Raw genomic sequence first — 14736 nt, forward strand, 5'->3', positions numbered from 1 at the left:
AGTATCTGTGACCTGTTTTTTCTCTAATAATCTAGTTGTTCTGGGACCTGGATTATCCATTTCTCGTTTACAGTCAAAGTTGCTCAATGCAGAGTGAGTAAAATAGAGGTCTTCAAGAATCTTTCTGTCCTTCTGTGGTCAAAAGACAGGGCTTCCATTCAGAGATCTTTTGAGCTTTTTTAAAAGGGACTTTCCATGTCTTCCTGTTCCACCTTCTTCTCTGCTTCATTTTGAATCTGTAAAACGGGGATAGTAATTCTTTGTGATAGGAGGACTAGCTTAGGTGACATATGTACCTCAGAAAAGCCTCCAGAGGGAAAGGTACCTTGCTCAGCTACTGCACGCAGTGACAGAAGATGATCCATCGAACAGATGCAGTGGTGACTGGTTTCTGTGCTGAGCACAGATGGCAGAATTCCCTCCGTGCAAGCGGTCTGCTGCACGGTTGCTTTGCTTCACTTCAGTCCCACTTAAAGGTTATTTTCAGTGGTTAAGTAGGATTTAAGTACTGCAGTTCTTGCTGGCACACGAGTAAGGAGGATTATGGGTAAATCTTTCAGAAGTGCCAATAACTTTTGCTTTGATGTTTCTGGTGGATTTATTTTTAGTCCCATGAGATCTTTCTTGCTGTGATGAAAATCGGTGGAATTTTGGCTTCAGAATCATGGTAGTGTCTGAAGTGCTTCTACACTGTCTCATTTCTTTACCTGTCTTCATTTCATGTGTCACCACAGCCAAGTTTCTAGTGAAGGGACTAATTAAAGATTGTTATTTGGAGGTTTCAGTTACTGGTTTCTCCTTCATGGATTTGGAGCTACGAAAATAATTTCTCTGTTATCCTCTGTGTCTTGCAGAGTCACCTTTGCAGCACTTTAAATAGGGATGCACCTGCAAACTTCTGCTTGCTTTAAGGTACTTCAGAGCCTGAGTTTAGCTATCTGGTTAAAAAAACCCCTTGAATCCTGAGTCGTTTTCAGGCTCCCAGCTGCTGGGTCCCCATGAGCTTGGTGGCATCTAGATGTACAGATTTAGCCGACCTTATCGAACTCTTTTGTTACTTGTTGATTCCACCGTAGCCAGCGTGGTGGGGGTGAAATCGTGAGCTGTTAAGCACGCAGTATTGTAGAAGCTCTTGGTTTGTAGTTTCCTCTCTTCAGTAGCAGTAAAATGCTGCTGACTCGCATACCATGGATACCTGTCTATCCACTTAAAGCAACCAGATAGTGTGCTTTATGGGTACAAGGGTCAACTGGACAGGTTCATGAAAGAGAAATTAATTGAGGGTGACTAAATAGATAAAAGGAAGTCTGGCACAGGAAGTCTCTGATCCTCAAATGGCTGGCTGCTGGGACACTGCCAGGAACGTATTGTATGTACTCACCCAGTTCTTCTGCTCTTTCTTAGATATCTGTTCTCCGCTACTATTAGGGGTCAGGCTGTTGGGATAGGCGTTAAATTCTGAGGCAACATGGTACCTCTTATGTTTTCATCCATAAGCTTCTCCTCCAAAACAGAAAATATTACTGCATGGGCACCTGCTTTAAACAGCTGAGACCTTATTACTGTAGAAGTATCACGATGCAAATCTGAAGGAGACCTAATCCTGACTTGTACTTTATTTTCAAATCTTGCTCTCAAACTTAAAATATCAAAGGCTTCAGCAGCCTGTGGGGGGTCCTGTTCTCTCTGATGTGGTCAGAAAGGTGAAATGATAAAATTTACATAGTCATGTAGTTGGGAAAATGACTAATTTGAGAATTCAAAATATTTGTCCTTAATTCCTATTCCCGTTGCCAGGTACTAGCCTACTTGTTGCAATCCAGGCCTAACTCCTAGATGAAGAGATCCTGTAGGACATTGCTTATGTCATTTTCTAAGAGTGCCATGTTCATATCTGTTGAACCCGTTCTTCCCGTTCATTGAGTAGGTGCAACTTAAAGCCGAGGAACTCGCACGGATTTCCACAGCTGTCAATGGGATAACACCGCGGCCCCGGTGTCCTGGTTAAATGTTAACAGTCTGCTTCTAGCAATGTACATCCAGGGTAGTATGCAGTTACTAGAGGCTGCAAGTTCAGCATACTCTAATTGGCAATTACTAACAGGCCTTGGCATGCTTTCAAATGTCTGTTTCGCCTCCTTACAGTTTGCTTTAGTACTGGTGCATGTTCCTGGTGTTTGTGTAGTCTTACCTAGATTGGAAGTAATTTTGTATGGTTCAGCCTCTCACTATAGATTTGCCTTTATTGCGTTAAAATACTTTGAAGCAGATATATTGTTTACCTTTTGCCCTTAAAATTCAAACAGTGTTGGACTCTGATCTTATACCAAATGAACAGTCTGTCTTATGTGAGACTTATGTATGAGGCATTTGTAGCGGGTTTAGTTATTCCTATGCTGTTTGCTGTGACTCGAAATTGGAAATGTCCAGTGAGCTCATATTGCCTTTTGAAATCCTGACACGTTAATGTACTACCTGCTCAGGTGCTTAATTAACATAGTAACTAACTGGCTGGGCTGCAAGTAACTTGTGTCTGAGTTGGCACCCTATCAGGGGTAGGAGCGGGCACTGTTAGTAGCTGCTTGGTTAGCAGCGAGCAAAGCATTTCTGATAGAGGGTTTTCTGTGTTAATGAAGTCTGCAACAGAGTCAGCAAATTGGGCTCCTTGGCTGGCAGCTCCCAGATAGTGAATGCAGGCAGGAGCTGTTAAACACGTGATGACCCCGTCTCCCTCCGTACCTGCCAGCTGTGCAGCTGAGCAAGCACGGGGTGAGCACGCGCCACGTGCTGCTGTGGCACCGCGCTAGTGCTGGGCTCTTCGGTTCTTCGGGCTCTGGGCCAGGCTGTGCTGCTGCTTCTGCACGGTTTAGAGGCTCCGTCCCATATTAGGATGGGGAGCAGCCCCTTGGCTTGGGCAGCTGGAGTTAAGCTTTTCTGTAACAGTTGGCCTTATGGTCTGTTGCTACCTTACTGTGGAGACTTGTGTCAGAGCTAACCTTAGGACTGGGAGCCACAGAGCATCGCACCAGTGCCCTGGTGACCTGTTCCCAGTGCCACATTGGGCAAGAATTTGTGCGCAAGAGAATGTGTGCCTGAAAGTTCCCTGAAGGTGCTGGAAGCATTTTTTTTCTTACCAGTTTCCATCTAAACTGGACATCACATAAAGGCCTCATGTATGTATCTGAAAGGGTCAGTGTGTCATAATTAAATCATCTTGAAGGAAGTTTATCTAACTGCGGTGCCTACACACCCCTCAAATCCTGTTTAATCCCATAAATAGTTATGCAATGCCTTGGCCTTGCGTTGGCCTTCAGCATGGGGGAGAATTTCACCCAGTGTGAACAGGTCTAGAGGAATGTGCGTGATCCTGTGAAGTAGGTAACACATAGGGGTGACTTAATCCCCTGCTGAAATACAGCCACAGCAAACACCTTTCCACTTCCAAAAGGAAATGAAGAGGCATATCCAAACATCCGCTTTGAAGACTGAAGACATACTTTAAACAAGTGAACTATAATGACCAGAAATGGTGTTTCAGCCAGAATTTAACAACATAATGCTTCTTTCCAAACTACCCTAGGATTTTTGCAATCACAAGTGACCAGGAACTTGTTTTAAAACATTGTCTGAAAGTCTGTGCCCTAGGTTTTGCTGTTATCCTGATATTAAGCCGCGTAATTACAGGGAAGTTATTCTGTCTTTATACTGATGTAGCGAAAAAGTAGCTTGGCCTGGTGTCAGCATACCTTAAAAGCCAGACTGGTAGAATCTCTGGCACCAAAAAGAAAAGGTCATTTGCTGTGTTTGTTTCTGTAACAGGGAACGCTACTGGCTGAAGCATCACCTCTCTCTGTAGCCTAGTGAAACCACTGGAAAAAAACTACAGTAATGTTATTTTGCAGGAGTCTGTATATACTGTGTTTAAAATATAGGCTGCTGCAAATATATCAGAAATGGTGGACATGGAAAGATGGAGGTTGCCAGAGAGGATTTCATTATTAAAAAAGAAAAAAGCTAAAAATGAGTTAATTTTTGTTGATTTAGCTACAGAGGGTTTTTTTAATTCACCTTTGCACTGCTTAGTAAATATTTTAACCTTATAGGGTTAACTGTAGGTTAGAGACTGACTGTCTGTGTGGGACCTGGATTTGCTTTTACTTTGGATTCATTAGTAATACGATTTTTTCGGAGTGTGTCACATATTAAAGTATGAGTGTCTCAGTGATGTGGGATGGTGATAGAAATCCGTGTTCCTTTAAAAACAAAATGAAACACCCTCCTGTCCCGCACCAGCAAACCAACCAACAGCCCTCCCCCAATCAACCAGAAACACCACAGAATTCCCAAACCAAATCCACAAAACCAAACTGTGCTGTTACATGCTCTTTAATATTGCTTGCCTTGAGTAAATGCCTTCTTGGGCAGACGACTGATTTGAGAATTTCTTTAAGCAAAGACTGTCAGGAAGGTGAAATTTCTGTTACCTATAACATGCTGTTACCCTGTCTTTGAGGGGTTAATGTCAGGTAAGATCTCCTGTGAGTAGACTGTGTATCTTGTTGTAATGCACCTTTTCATTGTTGTTTTGTCAAATAGTTATTTTGTGAGGGGTGATGCCAAATGAAAAAAGTGGTTTGTGCATGTAAACTCTTGTGCAAAGAAGAGTTGCGATGTTTCCACGTTAAAATGCAAAGCTGTTCTTTGCAAACACAAGCGAGACTTTTGCTACAGCTGAGGGGGAAGGTGACGGACCGTTTGAGATGCACCTCCATGGCCCTAGCCTGTGCTTTTATTTCTTGCCTGTGAGCTGTGTCCGTGATAGAGATACTGCTGAGGTGTAGAAATTCGTCAGGCTTTGGATTGCATTCCTCTTTCTGCTGCTGTGGAGTAAGGAGGTATTGTGGATATATCACCTGGTCTCTCCGTTCCTTGGTTTCCTCTTCTGCAGTGTGTGTGACATTTCTCTCACTTGCGTTAGGAGCCCAGGATCACTTCAAGATCCTAATCCAAGCTGCTCTGCGGGAGATTTATGTACCACTATGTTTCTTGTTCCAACACGTTTCCTCCCTGTTACCTGCTGACAAGAAGGAGGAAGGGAGTTTTTCATAAAGGGTGAAAATGAACCTTAGACAGCTGCTTTCCAGATTTTACAGAAAACAACTGATTTTTTTTCCTTTTTTTTTTATTCTTCTTCTCAGAAACACTCGTGTTTACTCACTGCCACTGCTGTTTTGCACTATATAATACCCAAATGGGCCAGAGGTTTCCGAGAGGCAAGTGAAACAAATTGTTGGTGTGAGAAGTGCCTCAGCAGGAGCTGGTGCAACAAGCAAAGGCTAAAAATTGGCTAGGGAAAGCTGAAGGCGACAAGAATAAGCTCATGTGGTTATGCCACAAGGAACCTACCAGGCTGCATGGTTGGACTGAAACAAAAAACCATTTTTGTCACTTTTCTCTCTGGCACCCTGTGGGAGCGTGGGGGCTGTGGAAGAACTGAATAAGGCAAGAGAGACAACCTTGTGGTTAAGTATTCGGGCCCACTGGGTTGTGCCTTTAGTGTGATGTTGTATCATCATGAGGTTTTTGGGGTTACTTGCAAAGGCCATGTCTTGAAAACAGCTGTCTGCTGGACAATGGAGTACTAAGCACAGCGAGCTTGGAAACAGAAAGGAATCTTATGAAAGGAAACGTGAAAATCCTGTGATCTGTGCAAGTGGAGGGAAGAAAGAGAATGTCTTGTGAAAATGCTAGCAGGGCAGATGAATCTCTAACAGGGTCTTGCCTCAGCTTTCTGTTTTTTTTTTTTTTTCTTTTTTTAATTTAAAAAAATTTAACACTGTAGTACTTGCTGAGGTGTGTTTTCTGTTGTGTTTTTGGTATTTTTTTTTACTAGGCAGAACAGAAGGAAATGAAAAGCATTAACAGCCTTGCAAGGTCACTGGGACCTGAGCAGAATTATTAACCGGTTCTCTCTCTGTCAGGCACTCTGTATTCACTGTATCACAAGCTTGAAGCCAGACCTTATTTTTCTAAGCAAAAAATGGTCCTTTTGTTGCTGTTTTTCCCCTAGTGTCATCTCTCATGGTTGCCAGGGAAACCAGTGTGTATCCTTTCAGCGTAGGTTATTGGGCCTCAGGAAGGAAGTGCTCCAGTGCTGGCCTGCTATTTTTATAGAACCGTTACATAATACAATCTATTAAAGCTTCCTCTTGGTGTTTTATGGCACAAAGGGGAAATTAAGTTTGATGACTCCTAAATGTTTGATGGAGGATGTCAGGTGACTTCTGGATTGTTTTGTGCCGCCGCATAGCAACAATATTTCTGTATGCGGTTCAAGAAGAACAAATATACATTAGTGCCATTGGCAATATTTGCCTGCATGCAGATCACCAGAGGAAATTGAATTCTAAGCAGAGCAAGTACAAACACTGTAAAAGCGCACAGCCCTATCAGCTAGGGAGGGTAAGATGGCAGAGTAGTTGATGTTTTGACAGTATAGGGAAAAGAGGTTTAAAGGAAAATATTATTTTTTCTTTGCCTTATTCTATTCTACTGCACAGAAACCGAGGGGCACCTTAATGCGCTTGCAATCACCATATACGTCTGTAATGTGCATGTTGTAGTGGCTCTTTCTTTGCTGGCACTGATTTCTCAGGATTTAGTAGCGTAAGAGAATTTGGATTGCAGCTCTGGCATCACAAGTCTTGATTATTTCAAGTAAGAAAAAACCGTAGAGTTAGTGGTGTTGGCTATATGACATACTTGAATGCCTCCCATATATATTCCCATCCTAGGTAGGCTATTGTTTCATGTGTGTGCTGGTTGTTTGGAGGTGTATTTCAAAATGAGTAATTCTGTTTTTAAGATCTGAGCAGGAAGAAATCTCTGCTCAGAGACTGAGAGTTCACAATTCCTTTGGCTACTTCTTGTCAAGGTCAGACCAACGCTGTGTCTTGACTGATCAATAGCAATAAAGGTAAAGGCTTAGCATGCAAATGAGTTGCTGTGCAATAACAGCATTACTGCACATCAGTTGCTCCAGGGAAACTGTCCATGTACTTGCCCTGCATCAAATATGAGATAATTCAAGCTAGCTTAGCCCTCAGTGTCTGGTTTTTGTCTGTTGCCGTGTAGAAATCAATGATCTTCATAACTTGCTAGGTGCCAGTATGACAATTGTGTCGTACTTCAACCCAAACTTGCCGTAGATCTAGATTTTGTAATACGATGACAGGTAAGCGGCGATAGCCTTGTACTGAGTGCTTGCTGCCATCCTTTGAAAGAAGGAGATAATGGGACTGTGAATGGCAAGGTTGCAAGCTTTGGAGAGAGCAGAAAAACATCCTCCTAAAAATCATAAAGTGTGGGGGGCTAGACTGCCTCCTGATCTTTACTGCTCATGAAAGAAAAGTGTCATTTCCACTTGATGTTGAAAGCTGCCGGGAGAAAAATAACTTAATTTCTATGCAGGCAGAAATTCTATTAAAGCTGAGAATTGTAGTTCAAGTATTTGAATTCACAGAAGTAGTTTCAATGATATTGTGCACGGCATTGGAGGGAGATTCATCACTGTTTTCGACTGTCTCTGCTTGTTTAGAAGATGGCACTGCTCTTCTGAAACAGCAGGGAGCAAGTAAAGAATTTTCAGTTGCTTGTAACCCTTTGCTTGTAACCTTCCATGCTTGTAAAGTCTTCGCCACACCATTCAAGGAGGACATCTGAGATGAACCCTGTGGGGAGAATAGCTTGGTATGACTAGGTCAGTATGAAAGGGAAAGTTACAAAGATTCCAGCCTGGATGCTTTACTCTGACAAATAACAGGCATTTGATTCACAAAAAAAAAAGCACTGTGCTTTTGACCGAGAGGTTATATGGGACCCAGAGGATGCAAGACTTTACATGTCCCAAAGGAGGGGTGGAGGATGAACCAGACCTCAGTACAGTTTTACTGGACTCCAGTCAGCATGTGTGGAGTGAAGTGCTGTAAATTCGTGGCCATGATTTAACGTGAAGATTACAGCTTGCTAGGAATTTTCCAAGAGCACGTTTTTTCATCAGAACTTTTCATGGAAACTTGTCACAGTGGATGAAACTTTTGCATGGAAAAATTTCTGTGATCTGGCACTGAGTTCCTGTACAAAGCCTAAGCAGAAAGCTCAGAATAGCCAATACCCCGGAGGGTAAAGCTTTTCCTGGGAATGCAGACGATGTCTGCCAAACATGAGGTCTTGATTCTCAGGTTCCTGTTCCTTCACTGTTACGAGCTATGACTACTGGGCTTTTGGCTGTCCTGCGTGGATGCCTCTTTTCCTAAGAAGCTGGGGGGAGAGACATCTCTCACTCTGTCTCCTTTCTTGTGTCCTGGTGCAGAAGAAATTGTTGTCGTAATCCTAAAAATGTTAGCAGGATAGGAAACAAACTTCCCACCCTGTCCTAATGATGTATTTCCACGTGTTCCCACCATATGCGGTCTCTATTGTGCTGCAGCATGTTTATAAGCTCTGTGGGTCAGGCAGGATCTGATCTGCCCAGTCCTGATCACTCAGACTGGTGACCTGGCTGGAGAAATTGGGTGGTTACCCTTCTACGTCGCTGCTTGGGTTTCCTCTGTGTTGGAGCTAGGCTGTGTCAAGACGCCGGGGCGGAGAGCACGGAGCTTGCCCAGATCTCTGCCATGGGGCTGGGATGTCCACTGCTGCTCAGCCACAGCAGCTCAGAAAGGATGAAGGCTGACCCGAAAGGGCCAGCTGCTGTGTTCCCTGAGGTAAATACTTGTCAGAGGGTGTGTCTTGCTGTAGAAATGAGAAATTTTTATGACTTGGGTTATTTGGCAATTAAGAACGAAGGAGGGTATAGCAGCCATGTGACTATTCTAGATTCTGCTGGCATTAGGACTGACGCAGGATCGCAGGGGAAGTTGGAAAGCTGGTCGTCTCCCTCCCTTCTTGGTGTTCTTTGTTTTTTTTTAATTGACAAATTATTTATTCATCAAAAATTTAAAAGAATTTAGTTTTGATTGACCTGGGAAAATCCATGTACTTGAATTAAATTTTTAAGATAAGTTCCCTTGAATGGAGAATTAAGGAAAGAAAATCTGGCAACTTCAAAACTACACGTTTTGACATTCCCCTCACCCACGTGCAAGGCTTCTGTTCATCTAGTTAATGCAGTTGGAAGTGAGTTAAGTGCCTTTCACATGAGGGAAGAAATTCTGGACCATTTCTTAGCCAGCTTCAATTTGGAGCAGACACTTTAAAAATAGATCTTCAGACATTCACCTGATCTCAGCCTCAAAAATTTTTCTATTTGATTGTCATTTCCGATGTAGTTTGTAAGTCATAACTCCTCAATGGAGCAGGCTTTGGAGACCTTTGAGCTAGATGAGTAGCTTAGCTCCACCAGGTGATAGGCTGTTTTGGTCCTCAATAAGATTTAATTTAAAAAAGTGGAACAACTTTAGGAGGACATGCTGAGGCACCTTTCTAGCAGGTATGACCTTCTTCGAGCAGGTAGGAGACTCGTTTGAATCATCTCTGAACTGGGCAGAGAGGAGATAGCAAACTTAATGAATCTTCAGAAATTGCTCTTTTCCCACTTTTTCCCCTTCCTTTCCCCCAGCATCACATCTCTGATTTGAGACAATTTGTTCAAACCATGACTGTCTCTTGGTATTGATGAAACAGTAATTTCTGAAGGAAACTGAATTAATGAGTATATATATTTTAACGCTCCTGGTCCTGTGCTGTCTGGATTGAAAGTGCCCACTGAAGAGAGAGCGAAGCAGAGGAAGGTATGAGTAGGAGACTGGAGAAGATACTTCCTATGTTTGCTTTGAAAGTATTGATGTATAAAAATCCTTGTTTGTTTTTAGAAGGAGCCTCTGGAGGAAAACAACTGTGGGCAAGAACATGCAAAATGTAGAGCTGGAATTATCTGACTTTGTCCTTTCAAATGTTAAGCCAAACAGGAAGGTTTTTTTTTCTCCTTTCTTTTTTCTTTTGGCAACTACTTCCCCAAGCTTCCTATGGGGTGGAAATGGGCAATAAATAGCAGGGTATCTAATGGCATCATTCCAGGCCTCCCAGCTACTGGTGTTGGCAAGGAAATGACTCTTCTTTTGCTTCCGTCTTATTTTTAGAGTGCTGAGTTTTCAGGGGGTGGAGGAGGGTTGGCTATTATCAGTGAGAGTCAAACCACAGTGGCTGCCTTCCGCGGAGCTCCTACCACCCTGCCGAACTAGAGGAAGTTGGAGTCGTATAATTCACACCACTAGTGGTTTTTGCCTGGTAAACGAGACTTCCTTTAAATTTAAAATACATGCACACGCATGCAAAACAACTGTCTCATTCCTATAGAATCTCTGTTTTAAGTATGTTCACATTTTTGTCCTCTGGCCTCTCCTTTTTCCCCTGCTGCCACTTCAAGTTTAAAAATTCTCACTGGAGAGATGAATTGCTAACATGACCAATGTTGCTCTTGGAAATGTTGCTCAAAGTACAAGTCCTGGAGGATAGCAGGGTTAAAAAAAAATCTTCTCTGTGATTTGATGACTTCCATATAAAAATGATCATCTCCAAAATTCTATTTTGACCTTGGTGTGTTTGAAGATTTTTATTTTTAGACTTGTCAGTCATGCAAACTGCAGAAAATACAACTGGATTTATGCAAAATCAAGGGGATTGGTTTGTCATGAGGTGGTAAAAAGAACCAAAAATCCAAAGACTGTTTTCAAGTTTTGGAAGTAAAGGTTTTCTTTTGTGAAACTTTAACCCTCTTCTTAGTTTTTGCACAGAGGTGCTTGATTTTCATTGTAAATTTATAAGCCAGCTCAAATAATTCAGAATTCATTCATGTTTATTCATGTAAGATAGACTTATATTTCTATTTGGCTGTGGAGCAGAGCTTTAAACTAGAGAAGCTCAGCTTGGTTTTGATTTTGACATGAACATTTCAAGCAGCCCTGTTTCAACAAAGTTAAAACAAGAACAGTTTTTTCTGCTTTTTGTTGCATATCCTGGACCTACAGCAATGATGGCTGGAAGCTTTGATCTCCAGCAAGTACCCTCAGTTGCTGCTTCCTCCAAAGCAGACTCAGCTATACTGAATTCTTTAGTCAGAAAGTTTGACCTGTTCTGAAGAGGCTCCACTGATGGAGATTACACATTCTCCTGGGGCAGTATCTTCCAGTTGTTAACCAGCATTCTCATTTCTCTGACAAAGAAATTCAAGCCAACAGTCGGTGTTTTGAAAAAGGGCAGGGGTAAAAGAGATTTTTCAAGGCTGTTTCCTGGCTGTCGATCTCAGATATGGCTTTAGCATATATCTTCTAGCGAGGGATGCTGTGGAGATACAGCGTGCTGGCAGCCTACAAGTACAGGATACAGTCACAGTACCTCTTCAAGAGAATGTGAGGAACCTCCCTACTACTGACGCGTAAAGATTAAATTCAGTCAAAATCACTGTCTATGGCAGGTGTTATAGGTGAGGTTGGTAAGTCCCCAAGTTTTCTATTATAACTTTGTGCCTAGCTTTTTATAATTTTGCCAGACGTTTTCACACTTTGAGATGAAGTCTTCAGTTGTTGGATGCCTGTCTTAACCATGATGTTTTTTTGGGGGAAGACTTGAGCCAAAATACTTTAGCCTGCTCCTTCAAAAAGGCAAAAGGACTGGGATTTATTTTGAAAGAAACCTGGAGTAATATGCAGATGCCAAAAACTTTGAGCTTTGGAGCAGAACTTTGTAACTTCATTGCAGAAGGAGACTTCAGTGTCAGAGGTTTAGAAATCTCTCTGGTCTGGACTGTCTTCTGTCTGGTTGTGTGCAAATACACGTTCTTAAATTTCTCCTAGCAAAAGAAAAACTGATTCCTAGGCTAGATTTGTAATTTTACTTTGTGCCTTGAAGCACAAGGCGAGGTGTGATACCTGGTACCAGAGGAACGGGTAAGGAAAAACCAGAACAGAAATATCTGTTTATACAAGTTCCGATTCTGTTGGTCTAGATTGCACCATGGAGTTTAATCATGGTAGAGATCTTTCAAATATGGCTTTGGTGGTTTCCGAAGAATAATTTCATAGTCATGAAGATGTTTCCAGGTGGCTTACAAAGTCTGTGCTAATTGATCTAGCCCCTTGGGTATGTGTCAGTCTGGAATTTGGCAAGACCTTAGCTGAAGCATAGTATTTTCCAGTCACATGGTTCTAGCAAAATGAATCCATAATCCACAATGGCTCGTTGTTTCATATAGTTTCTGATCCAAAGGCTGAGGAGGACCCTGGGATTGATCCAGCCTTGGAAAATCATGATGCTGAACTGATGGTGCAAGTTTGTTTTCACCTGTACTGTGTGCAGTAACATGGGAATGTAGACTCTAGGCAGAGGTTTACATCAGCCGCACTTGGTCTTCTGCAGAGGTTCATTCTGAACCCCCCAGGCACGGCGACGTTTCTGCTTTTGCCTGGTTTTGGTCTTTTGCACAAACCTGTGCATTGTACTCAATGCGAGATTATTATTTTTTTTTTACCAGTAACAAACATCCGCAGCCATGAACAAGTAAGAATATTCCTATGAGGAGATCGTTATTTTTATTTTGATGACAAAACTGAAAGATTCTTCAAACATATTAAAAAACTTGATTAGCATGTTTATCCTGAGACCACTGAATGTATGCCCAGAAAAATCTCTGTTGTCTAAGTACCAACTTGATTTCTGGGAGAATATAATCGAATTACTCTGTTATTGCAGTAAAATACTCCTGTTCTTATTGTTTTCTTGGCTCGTTTGAGTTCCAAATGCACCTTTTCTCCAAGCAGAGTTTGATGCTATGAGCAGGTAAGCACAATAAATCCATTATAAACTTACTTTACACTCAACTTCAACCGTTTTGCTTTTCAGAATATATTAAAGACAGGATTTAATAGTCTTCTGTACTTAGTTATCATTCATATCCATTGTATAATAGTCTTTTGGAAAATGTAAATTGCTCTTTATTACAGAGTTTGCAGAATCCACAGTGAAATATTCCTTCTACCAAAGGCTCATTTTTGATTGCAAGTTTCTTATTAAGATTTGTCTAATGTCTCTCTAAAGGTTTAAGGGCTCTTCCTCCCTTCCTTTTATTCCTGAGAGTCTTGGTTTAGTGGGATAAAGCATAACGTTTCCTGAGGAGTAATGTTAAATATATTATCCACTTGGTGTGCTTGAATAGGAATTATGATAGAGCAATCCTTTTGGAAGCAGCTCATAAATCTCTTATCATTCTTAGCACAGGTGCTGAGGCATGGAGACTTTGACTAAATCACATTTAGGGATAGCGTATATCCTTGATATCTGCGGGCATTATGATAGGGGACCATTCTGAAATATGGTGCAATCTGTTAAGTGATTGCCTGATTAATTTTATGCCAAACACACAGTATATGTTTTTCAACATAGATTAATAAGATGTGATCCCATATAGGAACATGCAGTTTTCTGTTCAGTACCATAAATAAAAGGATAAAGTACAGCACCTATGGCTTTTGAAATAAGCAATCCGTATGTCATGAGTACTTTACTGACCTTCAGGGTGGAATATTTACTGTTTAGAAAAAACAAGGAAAAATCGTTGTGATTTTTTCCCTTATTGAAATGACCTGAGCTTATTTAATAAAACAATATTTTACAAAACATGTAACTTGACATCAAGTGTTAAATCCCTTTTAAATATATCTTTGTTGCCCTCTATGAAAACTGCATACACTGTTTTATGTGTATCTATCACAGCCAGTAGCTAAGTTTGGTTATATTCCATGGATATCACTTGGTCCTCTAACAGGCATGGTGGGACTTTATGAGAAGCACAGTGGAAGATGATTTGTTTTCACACCATTTAACATCAGAGTTCCTATCTTTCTGTAGAAACAGGGTCTGGATTTTCCCCAAGTGGAAATTTTTTTACTAAAGGGTGAATATTAAAGTATGGTTGAGGAAGCAGCAGAGGGAAGCACATAAAAATATTCCCTCCTTTGTTTATGTGGGATTCAGGAAGGAAACTAATTCTGCAGGGACACACACAGTGCTACAAAGCAAGGTATTATGTTTCATGCTGGAGTCCCCAGTGTGGCCTTTAAAAAGCAGACAGAGAAAACCTCTGGGAGAAACCAGGTTGTGCTCACCAGGAGATGGCTGCTGTTCACGTGGCTGCTGGGATGTGGTGCGTGGGTTATAAAGCAGGAGGAACGTGTGCTCTTGCCGTATGGCATCCCTGATAAAGTGGCCAAGAGCTGGTTAGACTGTGGCCTCTCAAGATGCTGACTTGGTCTTCCTGCAGTTGGACTCATGTAGAACGCCTGTGGCTCCAGCATTGCCGTTCTCACAATTCCTAGGCCCATTACTTTTTAGCATGTAGATTGGAGCTGTTGTTGCCACTGCAGTCATTCTTTGGTCTTGTTCATTTGTTTTAAAATGACCTGTCCAAAAGAGGCAGGGGAGGGAAGAGGTGGAAACCTGTTTTGCTGGGCCACGTAATCCATTGTGTAGTTCCATTAGAGTTGGTGGAATATGACCACTGAGAATTTTGCCCAGTAACAGTAAGTCCCAGCCCAACACATGTATGGTCTGAAGATCCCATCCTTTTATGAAGTTGCTGGGCTAACACGTTAGGCTACATCTGACCCTCTTAACTGCAGCTTGAGGTGGCTTCGACATTAACGTATGAAAAGAGAATGGGAGTCCATGAAAATGGGCTGCTGT

Source organism: Tauraco erythrolophus, chromosome 5 (assembly GCF_009769465.1).
Source record: "Tauraco erythrolophus isolate bTauEry1 chromosome 5, bTauEry1.pri, whole genome shotgun sequence".
Lineage (NCBI taxonomy): Eukaryota > Metazoa > Chordata > Aves > Musophagiformes > Musophagidae > Tauraco > Tauraco erythrolophus.